Raw genomic sequence first — 6,543 nt, 5'->3', positions numbered from 1 at the left:
ATATTACCAAGTTAATTAAAAGATTTCCAGTTTTTAACCACAACAAACATAAGTGTAGAAAGTAAAGAACACAGCATATACATGATTCGGCTAAATCCACTTTTAGCCTACATCCATGGCACCTTGTCTAGATCGAAGCAATCCATTAAATTTAAAAACACATTACAAGATACAGTTCAAAGCTGATCTAAATTACAGTAAAAAGAACTCTCTGTTCAATTTTACACTTAGCACCACACTTTGAATCCTTTGTTAGAGTAGATGTCCTAGAGCCAATCAATTATTGTAGAATTGATTCTTTGTAATAATGTTCATTGATCAATAAAAGGCATTTTATTCTATATCACGTAAATCATCATTGTATGTATTGATATATGTCCTTAGAATGGTAGAACCGCGACGAGGGTATCAAGTGATTCAAATCTTGATAATGAGAACCCTATGAGCACATATGGTGGCCATTCTAGAAACGTCCGTAGCCCCAGTATTATTCTGAAGTAAGGGCACAAATAATACGGTAAGGCTATCATAGTGTTGAACGACCCTGTCGAAAGGCAGTGACTGATCTCACTTGTCGAGGTTGTTTGGTGACAACCTGGTGCAACACATGGGTGCTTGCTGTAGGCGAATACCCCGCAGCAAGTTCACTGGACTGACCTACCAGAGGATTCCATATAGATGGTAACCTTAGTGTCTACGGAACAAATCCTCTAATGAATGGTGGTCCATATGATCCTTAGGCTTGAGATCACCAGAGCGCCTTATGCATCGATTGGTGTAGTTTGACACTAGCCTAACGCAGTTCTATTCAGAGCTGTCAATACGTTGGTGATTGGCTGCATCAAGGAGTGTATTAAGACTATGGTGGATTGACAGAGGATTCATCACTCCTAGGTATGGGATAAGTTATCTCACGACGCAATTCAGTATATGGCAATGACACTAAAACTGTGGCCACAATGGGATTGAGTTGTCGCTCTATCCAGTTTATAATACAGGTCATTGGTCCAAAAACTGAATACATAATATCGAGAGTAACCGAAGGTTGACACTATTTCTATGCCTTCGTCTCGTCGAGATAACGTATGATGAAAGGATCAAATTGTACGGTAACCATATCATTAAAAGGTAGCTACTTTGCTGAATCTGAATCTATCGGGTGGTCATGATGCCTTACTAGGGGCCAATCTTGGTCTGTGTATTAGTGAGACGGTTAATTGGTGTTAATCACGATACTATACACTACCGATATGATGAGGAGCCTATGAGTCACACACATAGAAGATAATTTAAGACTAAGGAAGAAAGAAGGGCGTTTTCGTCTTTTTAGGCAAAAGGGTATTTTGGTAATTTCACAATGCAATTAAATTTGCTGAGGTCGTAGCCTTTATTTAATTTATTAGAAAAATTAAATAAGTGAAATTACGTTTAAATATGTGTTCGCATATATTTAATTAAATCATCATTATTGTTAAATATTAATATATATATTAATTGATTTTAATTGAGATAATGATGAAATAAAAATAAATATCTAATTGGGAGTGTTTGGTAACATGGGGTGTTTGGATTGGAGCCCAAGCCTATTCCATATGGGAATAGAGCAACTAAGTTTTCAATATAAAAGAAAAAAGGTGTTTGTAAAATAATTCAATTTGATTCACTGTTCATTTTTCTTTGAAAACCAAAACACAACAGGCCCAAATTCTCTCCCACGGCAGGATTTATTTTTGCCTAAAATCAATCTATTTGATTTTCTTCTTTGATCTTAAAGCTAAGGAGGATCTAGCAAATCTCTCCTTAGTTCTTAGTGATTGTCTTCGAGTGGACTACGTCGGTTCGATCCTACACTTGAGTCAATAGCAAAAACGTTCAAAGACAAATTTGGAGGAGCCTCTAAACGTGCATATGTTTTTCTAACTCATGATTAATTTTTGCAGATTTCTACTTGAACATAAACTGTAAAATTATACCTTTGATCTTGGCTCTTTGGAACGATCCTTGTGTTATGATTTTTTGTTTTCCGCTGTGTATATGGATCGTTTCCTACACAAAGCACTTCATACCCTTATTTTTCATTTCTTTGTCTTTCGAAAATCTTTTTGAAAAGGTATTAGGGGTTTGCTGGTCATAAAACATGTTTGCAAAAGGTTTTCTACCATTTCCAACCTCAAAAGCCTTTTTCATGTTTTTCTTCAAAAACTTTGCAAAATTCTTTGTAAGTAAAGAACAACCTTCATCAGCCAAACCACTTGAATCCACTTTTTCAAAAAGTTCAGAATCTACCTCATGTTTGAGAGCCAAACCTTTGCTCGATTACTGATTGTCCCATCGTTTCAGATTTAGCTCAAAGGTTTGAATTGAGCCAATGAGTTCATCAATGTCCATAGGGTCCACATCACAACATTCTTCTATGGTAGTCACTTGTGACATGAATCTGTTGAGGAGAAAGCAAAGAACTTTCTTGACAAGGTCAGCATTAGAATAAATTTTTCCCAAAGCAAGACATTCATTTGACACATCACAAACTCTACCATAAAAATCAGTGATAGACTCATCTTCATGCATAACAAAATTTTCAAAATCAGTCACAAGTCTTCTAAGTCTATTTCATTTAACAGCACTAGTGCCTTCAGTTTTTACTTGAAGCCTATCCCAAGCATCCTTGGCAAGCTCACAATTAGCTATGACTTTCATTTGGTTCACATTAACAGCATTAAAAAGAGCATGAATGGCTTTAGAGTTATAATTTGCAAGCGTTAACTCAACCGTGGTCTAATCAACAATAGGTTTTAGTCTATACACATCATTTACAACAATAATCGGGGCTGTCCAACCATTCACAACTGTGGACCAAACTCTTTCATATGGACTTAAGAAAAGCACGCATCCTAGGTCTCCATGTATAATAATTAGGACTTCCTAACAGAGGTGGTCTATGAGTTGACCCTCTTTCAGTAAAGAAACTCATGACGGTAAATACTCAGAGAGACATGAGCACAACAGACTGATGTGTACACGCTAAAAAACAACAGATAAAAAACAAAACACATCAACATACCAAATTTTGACCAAACACAAAACCAATCAGATGCACACGAAAGCAAACAAAATAGGTGAGGATCAACTGAAAGAACTTATCAGAACAAGCTCTAATACCACTTGTTAGAGTTGATGAACTTTATTTAACATTTGGGTACCCATTTTTAAAGACGCAGCGGAATGATTTACCAAATTGTGTTAGCACAGTCAAGTTTACAACAAATCAATAATAATAACAAGCTATAAATGTAAAGCACACCAGCATATACATGGTTTGGCTAACTCCACTTTTAGCCTACATCCATGGGACCTCGTCCAGATCAAAGCAAATCCACTAATCAACAAATATTACAAGATATAGTTCAAAGTTGATTTTAGCTACAACAAAGACAACTCCATGTTCTAGTTAAACTAAACACCACCCTTTGAATATCTAATACCTTGTTGCTCCACAGATCTCTTCACACTAGGTTCACTCTTGGAAAATGCTTGAGCTTGACCCAAGCTTCAGCCGCTGAAGACATGCTCTAGTATCAACAAAGGAACCACGTTCCAACCGTAATTCAACAATGAAGATAAACAAGAAACTTTCTAGCACAAACCCATATAAAAGAACCTAACCAAGAACAACTCTCTAAAAAGTTCAGAGCACCAAAGAAATAGACATTCAGGTTCAAAAAGATAAACAAACAAGGAAAAAGATGAACTTCCTTTTAACTCAACAAAGATGAAGGATGATAAGTGTTTGCCACAAAAACATATGGGGAACCTTTAAGGAATAAGTTCTCTGAAAGTTTCAGAGCACAAAGCAAAAACAAACATAAACCCAAATTCGTGCACTCCAATTCTGACCAGGTCAATAGACAAAGGCTGACATGTGTTAGTCCAAAAATAGAAATGTTTTCAGCTTTAGTTTAGGACCACAACCAAAAATGGAAAAATGTTGATTTTCCCTAGACCACTAATGGATATTGGGACATCTGTAAGTGGTCCAAATAACAACACAAAAGATGCAAAGAAAATATCTTAGTAGTTAAGTAAAAAACGCAACATGTGCCAAAGTAAGTCAGACATGCGATGTTAGCACAGAAGAAGAGTCTGCACACACTCGAAGATAAAACGCGAAAAAATCTGAAACATGCAAATGTCTAACTTACATGTGCACACACACAACTGTAGTGCACACACACAATATATATAAGTTTGACAAAAATATTCAACGGCTTCAAATAGTACTGGATCCTTTGCCGATTGGCACATATTTTAATTTAACACAATTAGGCTAAGCAGAGCGTATTTAACGACTGACTAGTGGATGGTGAGTTGATATATAAAGCATGCATAAGCTTAGAAGGGAGCACATGGAGAACTTGTTTAATTAATTTGATACGTTTCGCTTTTCCTTGGAACTCTTTAATTCAAAGATTGATGGAATTTATTTTTGACATAAAGGACTTGTCACTTTTTCCTTTATTAATGAGTACAATATTAAAGGATGCAACAAGACATTGTAGTTCCTGGTCATATTTTCACCACCTTTATAAGATTTTTTATTTGTTTTAAAAGTGTTTATTATCTAATTAAATATCACGTTATTCTCTTGCTCGTAGTCTTTAATTTCCTTTCCCCACCTATTTTCACAAGAAAAATCTGAAAAAAATATGGTAAATTCCTTGTAAAAGCATTCTTACTAACATAGGATTTGATAAGTACTTAAGCATATAAGAAGCAAATTTTAGATTTGAGTAGGTTGATTAATGGACCTGTTATTATGATTATATATATATATATATATATATATATATAGCTTAAAATTATTTAGAATTTGTTGAAGAGCTATGCAAATTGTAGCATCAAGAAATTTGATGCTGTAGCGATGGTGAGTTAAAGCAAGAATAAAGTGATTGTATAATAATTGCTAAGATTTTCCATCGCAAAAAGAAGGTTGAGGGATAAGCCTTATTAAAGCAAAAAGCATGAAAATGTTTTGTCTCAACTTATTTTATCATGCTATTTAATTAAGCAAAAATGGAATGTTTGATGTTGTGTGTGATTTTGCCATAGAGCTTACAGAGAGCAAGTTCGACACAAATCAGTTCGATTCAGAGTAAGCTTGACCAAATTGAAGTTTGTCACAACAACCAATCCTAACAGCTATTCAATAGAGTCAGAGATAAACTTCAATCTCGGATATTTCGGAAGGGATAAGATCAACACACTGGCAGCACAATTACAACGCTCCATCGCAAAGATCACGGGATTGCAAATCAACTCTGATTGCAATCCTGAACTTATCTCTCTTTCCTTTTATCACAACTTGTATAAAAACTCTCTCAAACGATGAGAAAGGGGTTAGTAGAATTTTTTAGCCATAATATATTCGTTATTGTAAGCTCTCTAAAGCAATAAGATAACAGTGGATGTAAGCTCAGGTTCTAATTTGTCGAACCACTTTAAAAATATTTTTGTGTTCTTTATTTTAACGCACCTTGACATTACATTGCTGGTTTATCTTAAATCACACACACATCGGTTTCAATTCCATCAAGATCAATTGGTTCTCTCAAGTTGGTGCAATTTTTGTATCAACATTTTGGCGCTATAAGGAGGGCCTCCGCCTATTTCTTCTATTTTTGGCAAAAACAAAAAAAAAATATTTCAATGAACAACTAATCACTAGAAATTCCCAATGGCTCATACGAGATCCAAAGCAACCACCAAAAACCACGACAATGTGGAAGCCACCCACTAAGAGGTGAATCAGACCATTGGTCAAGGCCAACCACCAGTACCACCGGCACAGCAAGTCACCAATCAGCTAGGGGGAGGAACCTCTAACCCCAAAAATGGCCAACTGATGGAGATGATAAGGTCACTAGTTGTACATGTGATGTAACAGAATGTGGCCAAATTGAGGAACGAACAATAAGCCAACTAGAACCTCGATAAGCCACACTTCACAAAGCCTACATCCACCAGGCAGAATAACTCTACTAGCGACTAATCTAGCTCGTCAATACTAGGAATGACCATCAGCCTCGACGTTAAGAGGCGGTTTAAAAGGCTGAAGGCGAACTCAATCCAATCTTGGTAATAGTTCTCCTCGCTCTATCTCTAGCAATTCCAAGCGAGGAGACCATTTGTCATGCCGCTCAGTTACATGAGCAATATTCGTCAAGAGAAAGATGAATCTCTGACCTCGTATTTATCAAGGTTCCAGAATGAATAGTCCAAAGTTGTGGACGCTCCAAAAGAATGAATTTGAACCTTATTGATCGCAGGAAAAAGGCCGCAGACGGAGTTATGAAAAGAACTCCGTAGTGAAAACCATGTAAGTTTTGCCAAAATCTACCCAATGGCAGCCAAACATCAACAAGTTGAGAGCTCACTAGCAGCTTTAGCCGGTAGCTCCTCAAGAAAAGCCTCCAACTAGCGGCAAGACTTCCCATCATAGAAAAGGAGAAGGTAAGATTGAGGTGGCAAGGATTGAAATAGGTACCA

Source organism: Pistacia vera, unplaced genomic scaffold (genome assembly GCF_008641045.1).
Source record: "Pistacia vera cultivar Batoury unplaced genomic scaffold, PisVer_v2 Contig189, whole genome shotgun sequence".
NCBI lineage: Eukaryota > Viridiplantae > Streptophyta > Magnoliopsida > Sapindales > Anacardiaceae > Pistacia > Pistacia vera.
This window is presented reverse-complemented; position numbering follows the sequence as displayed.